General features: G+C 34.0%; 1 protein-coding gene across 2 annotated transcripts in view; it reads right to left on the bottom strand.

The window, feature by feature from the left end:
* Positions 1-15,906, bottom strand: part of LOC126825420 (phosphatidylinositol 4-phosphate 3-kinase C2 domain-containing subunit alpha) — a 684,289-nt gene that overhangs the window by 12,095 nt on the left and 656,288 nt on the right. The gene's annotated exons all lie outside the window — the stretch shown is intronic.

The raw sequence follows: 15,906 nt of genomic DNA, 5'->3' as shown, positions 1-15,906 counted from the left end.
GAAAAGAAAATAAAGTAAATTAAAGAAAATAAAGTAAAATAAAACAAGATAAATTAAGAATGCAAAATATAAAGAAAATAAACATTATACCTTGTGAAGGTATAACAATAAAAACAAAGACAACCTTAAATCTATTTTTGGACTAGATGATCTTTGTAGTATCTAATGGTCTTTCTGGGTTTGAGAAGTCTTTTTTGAGTCTTAGCTAGGCTACTTTATCTGAGATAAATTTAGTCGATGGCTTTTGAGCTCTGGTGCATTAGGTGTTATCAGTACGAGTGCTAATTAACATCTGATCATTTAATATTATAGCTATATTTATTTATTTATACTTGCAAATTGTGTCGATTGTCACTTTCTGTCATCGACATCGTAACTGGTTTTGAAATAAATAAATGAAATCAATTTAAATAAGTTCCGCTGACAATTAATTGTCTTTGTTCAGAGTATTCTCATGTTATGATAGTTTATTATGTCGTGATTGTATGTAATTTGTCACTTTATACAATGACAATATTTACATTTAATATGATTTGTAAATCCGATATTTTGACCATTAAAGGGAGATTACTCGACATGTGTGGAGAAAATCTCGTAACTCGTCAAATTTGAGATGTTTTAAAACAATTATGTGTAGAACCTATTTGTAATTCATCAAAAAGACTCTTTTATCAGCATTTCAGTCCTAATTTTAACTTACAATATTATTTGATCAAATCCATACACCGGAATTATCACTTTGGAGGGGCGCGTCGAATTACCCAATAACACCCAATAACGGCCCAATAACACCCAATAACGACCCAGGAACACCCAATAACTCCAAAATAACAACCAATAACTACAAAATGTTGACTTTGGAAACACAAAATAACAATTTAGTTGAATTTAAGAAGCATCGTTGCTTTGTGTCCAAATCGGAATTTCACGCTTACTCGCCTGAAGGAAGATAACTCGTATATGTGATTTTTGTTGACAAGAAATTAATAACACCCAATAACGGGCGCGTCGAATTACCCAATAACACCCAATAACTACAAAATGTTGACTTTGGAAACACAAAATAACAATTTAGTTGAATTTAAGAAGCATCGCTGCTTTGTGTCCAAATCGGAGTTTCACGCCCACTCGCCTGAAGGGAGATAACTCGTATATGTGAATTTTGTTGACAAGAAATTAATAACACCCAATAAATGCTCAATAACACCCAATAACTGCCCAATAACACCAAATTGTTGACTTTGGAAGTACAAAATAACAATTTAGTTGAATTTAAAAGCCTCGCAACGTTGAGCCCAAATAAGAGTTTTACGCTCACTCGCCTGAAGGGAGATAACTCGTGTATGTGATTTTTGTTTACAAGAAATTAATGTATGCTTTCTATGCAATTCGTTTTAATTATACATGATAGGAAAAATCCCCGATTTGAATATCCTTGCGGATCATGTTTGAAAGAAACTCGCGATATTCAAAGCTTATATTGTGAAGTAGATATTACTCAGTTGAATTTTTTTTCAATGTTCACGTGAAGACTACATATGTAGGTCTTGCAGATCCAACTATGCTGGTTTTGATATTCAAATCGGAGTTTCACGCTCACTCGCCTGAAGGGAGATAACTTGTGTATGTGATTCCCCGGTTATACCTGACAAGAAGTAGTGTCGTCTGTCCAGAATCGTGGGTTCTCTCTGGGTCATCACACTGGTAAAGACCCCCCACCCCCCACACACAAGAGAATTATTGAAATGACATAGTGGACGTTAAACCTCATCCCTCTATCTACATAACTAATACTCACGACAAAGTATTTTGTGTACGTTTTAATCCTTATATATCATTACATATCGTTAAATCAAACATCGCTTTAACTAGTGCATTATTATCATTATATACTATTCAAAAAAAGTAGGGGATATTTGATTTTTAAGTGTTATTAAAGTCACCTAATGAAACTGACGAAGAAACAAATGACAAAATGAAATGAAGTTCACATTCATCGATTTATTCCAAATGATCGTTAGACTAAGTAAGGCACAGACTGACCATTATAAGGGTAAAATGATACCCGGGGTCAAACAGCAAAGTTACCACAGCATCACAACCAAGTCAGTAACGGGTAAATCCTCCTCTGTTTGCCAAACAAGCATTGATCCGACGTGGCATACTCCTAATGAGACGTCTAAGGTCATTTTGGTCCAGATTGTCCCATTCCTGTTGCAACGCAGCAGCAAGTTCTTGGACATTGGCAGGACGTTGTTGACGTTGACGTAACCTCTGTCCAAGCATGTCCCAGACATGCTCGATGGGGGAGAGGTCGGGACTCAGTGCTGGCCAAGGTAATGTGGTGATGTTCTGTTGTTGGAGGTAACCTGTAACGATCTTGGCCCTGTGACATCTTGCGTTGTCATCCTGGAAGATGAAACGGCGGCCATGACGTCGTGCGAACGGCACAACATGGACTGCCAAGATGTTGTCTCGGTAGTACTGGCCTGTAACACGCCCTGCAACAACATGTAAAGCCGTTCTTCCAGCAACAGTGATGCCTCCCCACACCATAACAGAACCACCCCCAAATCGATCATGTCTGATGACGTTAACGTCTTGGAAGCGCTCGTTTCGACGACGCCACACCCTCCTACGTCTGTCCAAAAAATCAACAGTGAACCTTGACTCATCTGAAAACATCACATTGCTCCATTGTGTATATTTTTAAAAAAATATTGTTTTGTAAAGGAATTAAAATTAAACGCCAAGTATCTCGTTACCTCGTCAGGTAGCTCCTTTGTGCGTAGAATATTTGGCAGTTAATTAGAATTTCTTTACAGGCTAATTATTTTATTATCTTTATAATATTTTGATATGAAACATTTTTAAATATGTATATGTTTTTTTTATAAAACATTGGTTTGTAAAGGAATTAAAATTAAACGCCAAGTATCTCGTTACCTCGTCAGGTAGCGCCCTTGTGCGTAGAATGTTTGGCAGTTAATTAGAATTTCTTTACAGACTAATTATTTTATTATCTTTATAATATTTTCATATGAAACATTTTTGAATATGTGTATGTTTTAATAAAATATTGGTTTGTAAAGGAATTAAAATTAAACGCCAAGTATCTCGTTACCTCGTCAGGTAGCGCCTTTGTGCGTAGAATGTTTGGCAGTTAATTAGAATTTCTTAACAGACTAATTATTTTATTATCTTTATAATATTTTCATATGAAACATTTTTGAATATGTGTATGTTTTAATAAAATATTGGTTTGTAAAGGAATTAAAATTAACAGTCAAGTATCTCGTTATCTCGTCAGGTAGCGCCTTTGTGCGTAGAATGTTTGGCAGCTAATTAGAATTTCTTTACAGACTAATCGTTATGTCGTCGGGTAGCGCATTTTTGCGTTAAATTATTGGAAGTTAATTTGAATTTCATGAAAAACTATAGCGGGGACATTTGTAATAACGTTTTGTTATTGCAACCGCCTGACGATACCCATGGAGGGGTTGAAATAGTTATTCCATATTTGACGCCCATGTATAATTAAAACGAATTGCAACGAAAGCATACGGCCACAGATCACTAAACATTTGCCCATTGACTTTAATGTTAATTCTCTTCTCTTAGACCGGCTCTAACTTTTTCCCAAATTTTCGTTGGGTAGAACGCTTTCTACCACAGATGGAGCAACATGTGGCAACCTCTTGCCCAAAAGCACGTATGAGGTTCACCATGGAAAACTTGAGATACACAAGCTGGAAGTAGAGAGAAGAAAACATGCAATTTTGGACCCTACATATCAACCTAACCAACCTCTCAACTCTTGTATCCTTCCGCCTCAAAATCATGAATATTCACCAAAACCTGGTAGAAAATGTATTTTCAAACCCTTTTCTTCGATTCTACACCTAAAAGTCAACAAAAATCGCCATGCAAAAGGGGGAAAAAGGGAAAGGGAGAGAATGACTAAAAATAACTTTTGCCCTACATTCGTGGGTGACGGCGTAGAAATATTTGGTGAGCTGTGTCCTATATAGGGGTGAAACTTCAGGTATCACCAAAAAGTCTTTTTTATATGCTTCCCATATGTTCTGGTAACATACTGGTGAAAGGAAATCAAAATCAAAGAATAACTGCAAAAATGATGGCCCTTTAAGTATACATGCCGCTTTATGTACAGTAGTGCATCTCAGGTCCATGGGCCTTTTGTGCTAAAATTTAAAAATCTTTCTTATTAAAGGCAGTATTTGAGTTCAGTGAAAAAATTAGACAAGTTACAAACAAATTACACAGAAAACACTCATAAGCTGGATTTTTTTTCAAAAATATAATTTTTTACTGCCATGTCATGAAAAATGTACAAAATTTACATGTAGCATCTTTAAAAAAAACCCAATTATTTTCCACTTTTTAGATAGCCAGACCGAAAAGGGATATACTTTTAGAAACCCTGGCCAATATACAAACAGAAAAATCACAAATCAGCTGCATTGATTGTAATATTAGAGATCTATACTTAAACATGTATCCCCACCCCCTAAATGTCACTGACTGAATGAATCTAATCTTTGGTTGCAAGTAACATCATCAAAGCAATCTGTCAAATAGCTATGTTTTACCATCCCTGGCTAACATATGTACATATAAACTAAAATATGTGCAATAAATATGAATTATGGTTAAAAATAGGCCTTGATGAAAGAAAAAAATGACGTATTTGGTCTATGACCACCCCTCTCTAACAAAAGGGTCACAGAATACACAATTTTCACAAATTTGGGAAAATGTCAATGTTTTCAACATCTCAAGGCTCAGAGGCACCATGCAAATCTTTATTGCAATTCTTGTGCTGAAGCAAGATGTCTGGACCTTTACATCAATTGCCTGAAAAAATGAAGTCCAAAAAGCCTGTAAAGGAGCAATATTAACATTTAACTGTTCTATTATATAACATAAATGCAAAAATCACCACAAATCCTAGACTTTGATAAGAAAATATTGAACATTAAGCCGACATTTACACATCTACACCAGTTTTATATTAGGGTGTGGTCTCATTGGCCTGACATGTCTCTGGGTTCTAAGTTTGACTTTAAACAAAAAGGCTTAGAAATTTTTGAAATGTACAAAATAGCTATTTATTAGTGAAAAACAACATTCCTAGCTGTAATTCAACCACAAATTCCAATTACTATCATTTTATTGTCAACACAGGTGCAATTAAATCTCTCAAAACACATTAATATAAAAGGTGGGGTGGGGCATTTATAGCCTCTCCTAAGGAAATGGTGGAGATAAAAATTGCTAGAAAGACTGGAATATTGCTTTCTACGTGAAGGAAATGCAAGAATTTAATATTACAAAGAAGAAAAAAATGCTTGTTCTGGGTAAAACAGTAGCAAAATTGAGCCAACCCCTGTTTTGAACATTTTGTACAAACCCATCTGCTGTACATTATTAACTCAGTTTTACCAATTTTCAATTTTCTGTAGGAAAGCTGGGGCTATTTCTAAACCTGATAAACTTGTAGATCCCATCTAAGTTATATTAGCAATGAAAATCAGATGCATTTTAGACATTTTGACTCATTTGAGTAGTCATGAAAGGATTGATTTCTACATTGAAATGGGGGGAATCCAAAGATTTTCTGTGAATATTTCTGATTTTTAGACAAAATTTGGTGAAATTACAATACTGTTCACTGTATCTGTGCTTTCTGAGATTGAATGAACCAAAATTGGGCATTATAATATTTTTTTCTTACTATTAGAAATTAAATAAAAACTGAAAATTGAGAAATTTGCAGTAAAATCACAATTTTTCTCCAAATTTTGATTTTTTTTTTTAAATTTAACTTTTTTTAGTTTTTTAGTAGTCAAAATATTTTATTCATATTTTCTGAGAGTTTAATCGTCATATTTTCAAAACTAAGGCATATCAGTCTCAGCCTGTCACACATAGACAGGCCACAGATCACTAAACATTTGCCCATTGACTTTAATGTTAATTCTCGTCTCTTAGACCGGCTCTAACTTTTTCCCAAATTTTCGTTGGGTAGAACGCTTTCTACCACAGATGGAGCAACATGTGGCAACCTCTTGCCCAAAAGCACGTATGAGGTTCACCATGGAAAACTTGAGATACACAAGCTGGAAGTAGAGAGAACAAAACATGCAATTTTGGACCCTACATTTCAACCTAACCAACCTCTCAACTCTTGTATCCTTCCGCCTCAAAATCATGAATATTCACCAAAACCTGGTAGAAAATGTATTTTCAAACCTTTTTCTTCGATTCTACACCAAAAAGTCAACAAAAATCGCCATGCAAAAGGGGGAAAAATGGAAAGGGAGAGAAAGACTAAAAATAACTTTCGCCCTACATTCGTGGGTGACGGCATAGAAATATTTGGTGAGCTGTGTCCATTAGTTTCTTGTCAACAAAAATCAACACGAGTTATCTCCCGTGAACCTCCGATTTGGGCACAAATCAGCGAGGCTTCTTAAATTCAACTAAATTGTTATATTGTGTTTCCACAGTCAACATTTTTGGGGTTATTGGCTGTTATTTTGGAGTTATTGGGTAATTCGACACAAATTGTTATTATGTGTTATTTTGGAGTTCGGCCTATTGGGTAATACGACGCGCCCTACGTTATCATAATCATGATGCATATATTTGAAATGAATTCCGGTAGTCTTTCAAATAAATTCACCTACAGCGCCTTTTTCTGGCCTGCGGAGAGATCAAAATGTATTATACATTTTTGGGAGGAATCGGGGATTAAAATACGTTCCGATATCCACGAATATCGAAAGGAAATTACAATTCGATATGCGCAAATATCAAAAGGAACCGAGATCTTTGGGTTATAAACTTACATTTCAAATTTCAACAAAATTGGATAAAAATTGTGACCTCTATAAGGTCCACAACCTTGATATACGTACCATATTTTTACGCTATTTGAGAACGAAGGGCGGCCATTTTGTCTGTCAATTTTGGGCCGATTTTCTTGAAATTCGAACTCAGTGTCCTTAGGGTGTAACGGTGATATAATAATACGTGTTTTTAAATCGGATAATAATTACGACCTCTATAGGGTCCACATGTGGGCCATAGTCTCCCTTGTGAAAAAGTCCTATAGAAAAAGTACAGGGCCCTTATTCACGAAAACTTAAACTAAGATACAATCGAAATTTTAAGAAATACTGCAATTCGATTGGCTGACCAGTAAAATCAATTTGCATATATCCAATGAAGTTGCAGTATTTCTTAAAATTTTGGTTGTAACTTAGTTTAAGTTTTCGTGAATAAGGTCCCAGGTTTCTATAGAAGTTTGTTGGATTTTATAGAATGCTGCAGGAAAACAACTTCATTCTGTAGTTTTTTTCACATGACTATAGATTCAAAAACATATACTATAGTTTTGTGTAGGATTGATAGATGAATATTTTCCAACTGTAATTTCCTACAGAATTCTACAGAATACTGTAAGAAACTATTGGAAAAAAAATAAACCTACAGATTCATTGGTGCTGCTATAGTTTTCTATAGAACTAACCTGTATCCACGAGTCATTTGAGTAATCCTTCAGTTTTCTATAGCGTTTGTGGTAAAAACTATAGTTTGCTATAAAACTAACTTGTATTCTCATGTCAGCTGGCGTTCTTATAGATTTGGTGGTAAAAACTATAGTTTTCTATAAAACTAACTTATTGTCTCAAGTCAGTTGTGTAATCCTATAGTTTTCTATGACATTCTGACAATTTTTTCTATAAATTTTGTGGAGAAAAATATAATGCATGAGCCTTCTATAGTTTTCTGTAGAATTTATATGTATACTGTACTTAAACCATTTTAACAAATAGCCCACTATAGTTTCTCCTACATAATAATGTAGAAACAATGTTCTATACTACAGATTTCATAAATTGGCGATGTCTTTTATTCATACTATAGTTTACAACAGAATTTAGTGAGGCACTTGTGTGAATTATGAAAACTTTTCCAACATAATTTTCCTAGATGCAGTTTTCCTTAATTTATTGTGATACCAAATGACAAACTAAAATAAGCTTACCACGAAAAATAAAATATTAAGTATAAAATAGTGTATATAATATGAATGAAATAGTGATACATGTTGACACTCAAAGGAATTCCCCACCCAACCTCCAAAAAATGCCAGTAAATGTAGATCTTCACAACAAAAATATCAGATAATAAATTATTCTTCAGATAAGTCAATAAAATAAAGACAAAGTTTATTTAGAACACAGTCTGACTGTTATGTGATCCTGCTAGTTAGATCTTAATGACTATAGCAGATTCTTTACTCAAATTATATAATTTGTTCAAGTCACCAGGTCAGCCGTGCATACCTGTCAACAAACTATAATTAACAGCCAATGTACTCTTTTGAAATCTGTTTGGCCATTGGTTGAATTTTAAATTCAAAAATTCAGTGTAAAACAACTTAATATGTTAGTATTAACAAGAAACTGAAGAGAATGGTGCTATTTTTTTCACAGATTCGTTTAAAGATAGAAAGATAAGTATACTTTATTACTTTTTAACAATATTAAATTACTTTAATGAGATAAGATTTATGTGATTTTGTTATTTATTCTTTTCCTTATATTTCAGTTATACCAAGAAAAAAAAACTTTTCATGGTTCTGGCTGGTGAATCATCAACAGAATTCAGATTTATCCATGAGAGAAAAAATAAGCTTATCAATTTAGAAGAGTCCATGAGAGAAAAATAAGCTTATCAATTTAGAAGAAATCATGGGCCAACTATATTTTTATTCCCAAAATAAGATTTAATAAAAAAAAGTCTATAGAATTCTATAATACCCATTCCTACAGAAAACTATAGTGGCTCAATTTTCAAACTACAGGATACTACAGTATTCATTCCTATACATAACTGTAGAATTTCCTACAGAAAGTGCAATAATAAAAACCCTATAGAATACTGTAATATTTTCCTATAGAAATTTTGCCATAAATCTGTAGGAAAAACTATAGGATGTGCGCTACAGAAATTATAGAATATTTGGGGCCGTTATTTCCTACAGGCCCCCAAAATTCTGTAGAATACTATAGAATTTTATCCTATAGAAAATGGGACACGCCCCCCAAAAAACTCTATAGTTTTTCTATAGAATTATATACAATACTACACTGGTATTCTGTAGGACTTTTTGCTAAGGGCTGGGTAGCACTTGGCAACTATTGGCTCACTACTGATGAATAAAACTTATTTTCGTAACTGGTATCTAAGAATATCTTGTCAGTTTGTTAAAAGGTTTTAAATTTTTTGTTTTATATTCCAAACATTTGAAAAAATAATATTATGCGAGAAGTTTGCCATGTTTCGGCCAGAGTTGGCCCACATCCAACTGGCCAAATGCCTCAAAATATCAATTCAATAAATTTCGGCTCAGAATAGGACTTCTAGTTTCCAGCAGAATTTTCCTGGGTGCTGTGGTCCTGGTGTTCTACATTAGTTTTATTACGAACAAAAAAAATAAAGTCTTAAAACAATATCTTTTTAATGTACTGTATATAATATGGAATCACCTCACCCCACCCTTCAAAAAAAAGCCAGTAAATGTAAATCTTTAAAGCAAAAATAATAAATTATTTTTAAAAGAATTCAATGAAATAAAGACAAAGTTTATTTGAACACAGTCCGGTCGAGTGTTAGTTATCATGCTATAAAGTAGCTAGATTTTAATTACTATAGCAGATTCTGTACTCAGTTATACAATTTGTTAAAGCCAGCAGGTCAACCCTGCACACCTTTCAACAAAGCATAATTAACATCGAATTTACTATCTTGAAATCTGTTTGGTCATTGGCTGAATTTAAATTCTAATAGAAGTTAGCATTAACAAGAAACTGAAGACATTGCAGTGGTATACAACTGTGCATTATTTTCACATAACTTTGTTCAAGACAAAAAGATAAGTATGTTTTATTACTTTCTCTACAATAATATTAAATTAGATAAGATTCATATGATTTTATTATTTAGATAACTTCATTTAACTATTCCTTTGCCTTGGCATCATTAACAGAATTCAAATTAATCAACAGAGAGAAAAAATGATGTTATCAGATTAGAAGAAATCATGTGCCAACTATATTTTTTTCCAAAAGTAAGAATTATCTGACTTAACTCTTCGACACTTGCATTGACAGACCCCTAGAATATAATTTGGTTGAATGGGGGAAGAACAAGACAATGGGAAAAGAGGAGGCGACAGCTGCAGGAGAGGGAACAGGGGAAGGATGATATTGACTTAGATGAATAAATTTTATAATTGAAGATTTTGCTTGTTAATGTATGTTGTTTGTGCTGCATGCAAGATACAACTTGGAAGAAAGTCTTGGCTGTTTCTGCTGGAGAGACTTTAAGAAGGGGAGAGGAATCGGTTTTAACGTCCATTTGACACAAACTAGGTCATTTTAGCTTGTTCTCTATCCATCTCTCGAAAATGTGGGCGTATCCTGCCTGGCAGCCGCTGGTTTTAAAATCTGATAAAAATTTTGACCTTTATAGGGACAAGAAGCTCAAAACCCGATTTTTCGTACAATAAAGGGCCATAATTCAGGTAGTTACGAATATCGAAAGGAACCAAGATATTTGGGTTATAAACATGCATTTCAAGTTTCATCAAAATCGAATCAAAATTGTGACCTCTAGGAGGTCCACAACCTTGATATACCAGATGTTCACACAATTTGCGTACAAATTGTGACCTCTAGAGGAACCACAAGTTAAAAGCGCAATTGTGACCCCCCACGGCATACCAAGTCGCAAAGAGGAAATTTTGAAAATTGAGTTATTGTTATTTTCACATTATCCGACTCATTACCTTCAATTTGATGTATAGTTAAAGCCACCCAACTCACCAAAGTAAGTTTTGAGAAAAATCAAGTTAAAGATTTGGTATGTTTCAAAACAAAATCCCATAGCAACCAAGCCATTCATTTGCTGTTTTGTCGTTGAATATTGTTTTCTAGAGGTTTTCAGGGGTGCTGAAGACGAAAATTGTAGTAACAATTTGATCCGACAATTTCCGCCATCGTTTTTTTTCAAAATGGACGCCAAAATGACAAATTTTTGAGTTTTCATAAGTTATGTGTTTATGGGTTTTGGGGGGTGCTACATCAAACAATTGCAGTATAAGAGTAAATCCAATAATACCTGCCATTTTGTTTTTCATAATGGCGACCAAAATGATAATCGTAGTAGTAAAATTAATCCGTCAATATCAACCATTTTGTTTTATCAAAATGGCGACCAAAATGACAATTCTGGTTTTTTTTTATCACCATATATTTGTAACCGTGTCATTTTATATGTTTTATTAGGCATAAAGGTTGTAGCATCAGGGGTTGACTGGACTGTATCCTCCATCTTGTTTTTCAAAATGGCCACCAAAATGGCAATTATTGGAGTTCTTATACATGGTACTTGTGTAATATATCATTTTAGAGGTTTTTGGGGATGCTGAATACGAAAGACATGGTGTTGGGTCGATGCAACGAATATTTATCATTTTACATATTCGATGATTTTATGGTCACCCATCAGTTATGGTCACACCTTGCAGGGTAGGGTATACCAATGAAACGACGGTATTCAACACCTTATGCTATCAAGTATTATAAAAGAGAACATATACTATGGAGTTTTCGTATGGCACGGTTACGATGCCAGTGTATAGAAAGCTGTAAACAAACGCTATTTACAGTGGATATAATTGCATTACGAGAATTTAATTTATTAATTCATCGGGCATGGGTGACTGTTTAAGGTTCGAGAATGGAAAAGGGCGAGCTCTCAGTTGCAAATGAATTGAATGCACTGACATCTGCAGTTTTTAGAAAAAGCAAGTTAAAAGTGTCGGTATCACACAGCAACCATGCCATTAAATCTTTCGTTATTTTGTCGTTTAATATTAATATTTTCTTCTTTAGGTTTTCAAGGGTGCCGATAACGAAAATCGTAGTAAATGCGCTCTTTTCATAGTAAAACATCCACAACACATGCGGCATATTCACATTTTCTATGATAGCGTTACAATTTAGAACAGTGTATACATTAGTAGTCTAAGTTTGTATATTATAACTTTGGTGAGATTAACTTCAGTTCAGTTAATCTCATCAATTATTTAGCACCTTGGTGCTGATTGGGTAATCAAGTTTAGTAGCCTATCTTAATCATCAAAGAAGCCAACCCAGCAGCATGCCTGAATTAAAATTTTGCGTGTACAATAAGTCTATTGTTATTTTAAGCCTGAGGTACCGTAACGGTATCAAAATATGAGTCCATAATAGAATAGAAATTTCAATTTCATTGGCATGAAATGCTTACTTTCATTTTGGAAGCGGTGTAATTAAACAATGGCAGATTATTTTTCCCACTCAATAATCGTCGCGTTTCGACTCATTGGTCGTTCTTATTTTCCCGACCCATGGTGATAATAGAATTTTAAACAATAATAATATCCAAAATGCATTCTTAACTTTGCATGCCGTATGAAGCGACAGTAAACGGAATTCACCTAAGAAAATTATTGGCTATTTTGTTTATTTCCATTTAAGGACTATAAATTATTTTCTAACAGTAACAGACCAAACGAGACATTAAATCATCGCCGCTTTGTTTAGTTATTCGGAGTAAATAATGAATTGTCGGTGGCCTTATCATTGTTAATTATCAATCAACCAGTCATTAATCCCTGAGAAGTGATTACAGATTAGTATTACTCAATGACACGAACGGCTTGTTGATTGATTTACAATGTTTTGATTAACACTCAACGGCTATCTATATACGATCAGAATTAAGTTGTTGGTATCCGAGGAGCTTTTTATTTTGTGTTTTTAACAGTTTTCAAATGTAAATAATTTAATTAAATCAACCTGTCCATAATATCATATTCATTGTATTGAACGTTAAATCTTTAATAAACAACAGCAACAGTTGTTTTCTGCCACTTCTCAGAGTAAATCGCATGTAGATACACCATAACATTGCCCAAATCTAATTTCTAAAGTCTGCTTGAGCCTCGATGCGGCCACGGAACCACAATGCTTTGCACGCGTCATCTGGGCCAATCAGAAAACGAGTCGTGTTGGAAGCATAGCAACAAGCGGAGTATGTTTACATTTTTAGGGGTTTTAAAACCCTTTTGTATTTCTTCAAAATGAATTCATCGGCAATACTTTGGTCATATTTATAAACTAGAGATTCTCCGCTTTACAACGATGCCAAGCATTTTGCAAGAGGATTGACAGGTCGCCCCGCTGCGAGAAAAATATCTAATTCCGCTGAGAATATTCAGAAATAGACAGATTTAAGAATACGGTACTCTTACAAAACGTCCAAATAAAGGCGTTTTAAAATGTTTTATTGCTATTTTGATCTTTTGAGTCGATAGATAGTATATTTATAGACTCATTTTTGTGAAAATCTCAATTTCGATCAAAATCAATATTTTCGCTTATTTTGTCTCTTGTGCAAAATAAATTTTACCGCATTCCGACTCATTTACATGCGGCGGTTCACAATTTTTCGTACAATCAGGGCCATAATTCAGGAAGTTACGATCCGATATGCGCGAATATCGAAAGGAACCAAGATCTTTGGGATATAAACATACATTCCAAGTTTCATCAAAATGGCATGAAAATTGTGACTAGAGATTCTACAACCTTGATATACCATATTTTAAGACAGGAAACAAGATATGTGGGTTATAAACATGCATTTCATGAAGTTATGGTCCGATACATGCAAGATCTTTGGGAGATAGACCTATATTGCAAATTTGGTCAAAATCGGATAAAAATTGTGACCTGTAGAGAGTCCACAAACAGGGACAACGACAATATACGTCCACATGAAAATGTGGGGGCATAAAAATATTAATATGATTTTGACCCCAAAATATATGGATCCTACAAGCTTCCTGAAAGTTGCAGAAAATTTTTATGAAAACTCTCTGGCCTCTGGCTCTATTGTGCTGACAGGTTTTGGCAAAAAGGGGAAAAATATCAATATTAATTAGATTTTGACAAAAAGAAATAAGGACCCTCATATCTTGTCATAATACCGGTACTAGTTTCCTGAAAGTTTAAAAAAAAAACACAAAAAAACCTAGCATCTACTGCTCTGAAAAGAAGTGTGGACAGGCCAGAAGAAAGGGCCATAACTCTAAAAATGTTAATGGAGGAAGACCACCATTAATTTCCCCATTGACTTCAATGTTAATTTTGGCCTCTTTGCCCACCTCCAACTCTTCCCCAAATTTTCGTTGGGCTGAATGCTTTTCACTATAGACAGAAAGACAAATGGTCATGTCTTTGCACTAAAATTTGTATGAGGTTGACCACCAAAATTTTGAGATACACAAACTTGAAGAAGCATACTAAAAACATGTAACTAGTTGCCGTACATATCACCGTAGTCAACCTGATAACCCTGTTATCCTTCCACCTCAAAATCATTAATATTTACCAAATTCTGGCAGAAAATGTTAATTCAAACCCTCTTCGTCTATTCTAGACAAAAAATCAACAAAAATGGGCATGCAAAATGGGAGAGAAAAGAGACAGAGAGAGAATTGCTATAAATAGATGAACTACATTTTGTGGGTACGGAGATGGTGAAATTTAATGGTGGTCTGCCTCCTATATGCTTTTATAAATTCATATATCATCAAAATTCTTTTCTTTATAGCTTAACATTTATTTTTGCAAAATTATTATAATACAGAATCAAAACCAGCGGCTGCCAGGCAGGATACGCCCACATTTTTGAGAGATGGATAGAGAACAAGCTAAAAAGAAAGTGATTTTTCCTACAATCAAGGGCCATAATTCATGAAGTTACAATTTGATATGCGCAAATATCAAAAGGAACCAAGATCTTTGGCTTATAAACATGCATTTCAAGTTTCATAAAAATCGGATTAAAATTGTAACCTCTACAGGGTCCACAACCTTGATATACCATATTTTTACACCTTTTGCGTACAAGCGGCGGCCATTTTGTCCGGCAGTTTTGGTTTGATTTTCAGGAAATTTGAACTCAACGTTTATGATGGTGTTACGGTGATATATTCAAACAATTTTTAAAATCAGATAATAACTGATAATAAAATATGCTCCAGAAACAAAATCAGGACGAAAGGCTGGATTTCAGAAAATAAAATAATGGGTAAGATTATTTTAAAGGTATCTTGAACAGTCAAATGTGTTTCCATGGAAACACATAAAATTATCAAATCTGAGAAATTCAAAATAAGTGCCAAGAAGATATCTTGAACGGTTTATGAGATATGCTCCGGAAACAAAATTGTACACCAAAAACTAAGTCAAATTTGTTTCCATGGAAACACAAAAAATATAAATCCCAGAAATTCCTAAATGGCAAAAGGCACAACTACTGTAATGAGTAGATGTCTGTACAAAGTTTCAAAAAGATATCTTGAATGGTTTATGAGATATGCTTCGGAAACAAAATTATACACCAAAGACTAAGTCAAATTTGTTTCCATGGAAACACAAAAAAATATAAATCCCAGAAATTCCTAAATAGCACAAGGCACAACTACTGTAATAGGTTGATGTGAGTGTAAAGTTTCAGAAAGATATCTTGAACGGTTTATGAGATATGTTCCGGAAACAAAATTGTACACCAAAAACTAAGTCAAATTTGTTTCCATGGAAACACAAAAAATGTAAATCCCAGAAATTCCTAAATAGCAAAAGGCACAACTACTGTAATGAGTAGATGTCTGTACAAAGTTTCAAAAAGATATCTTGAACGGTTTATGAGATATGCTCCGGAAACAAAATTATACACCAAAAACTAAGTCAAATT

Source organism: Patella vulgata, chromosome 6 (assembly GCF_932274485.2).
Source record: "Patella vulgata chromosome 6, xgPatVulg1.2, whole genome shotgun sequence".
Taxonomy (NCBI): domain Eukaryota; kingdom Metazoa; phylum Mollusca; class Gastropoda; family Patellidae; genus Patella; species Patella vulgata.
Note: the sequence above shows the minus strand (reverse complement) of the source record. Positions and strands in the feature narration are given on the sequence as shown.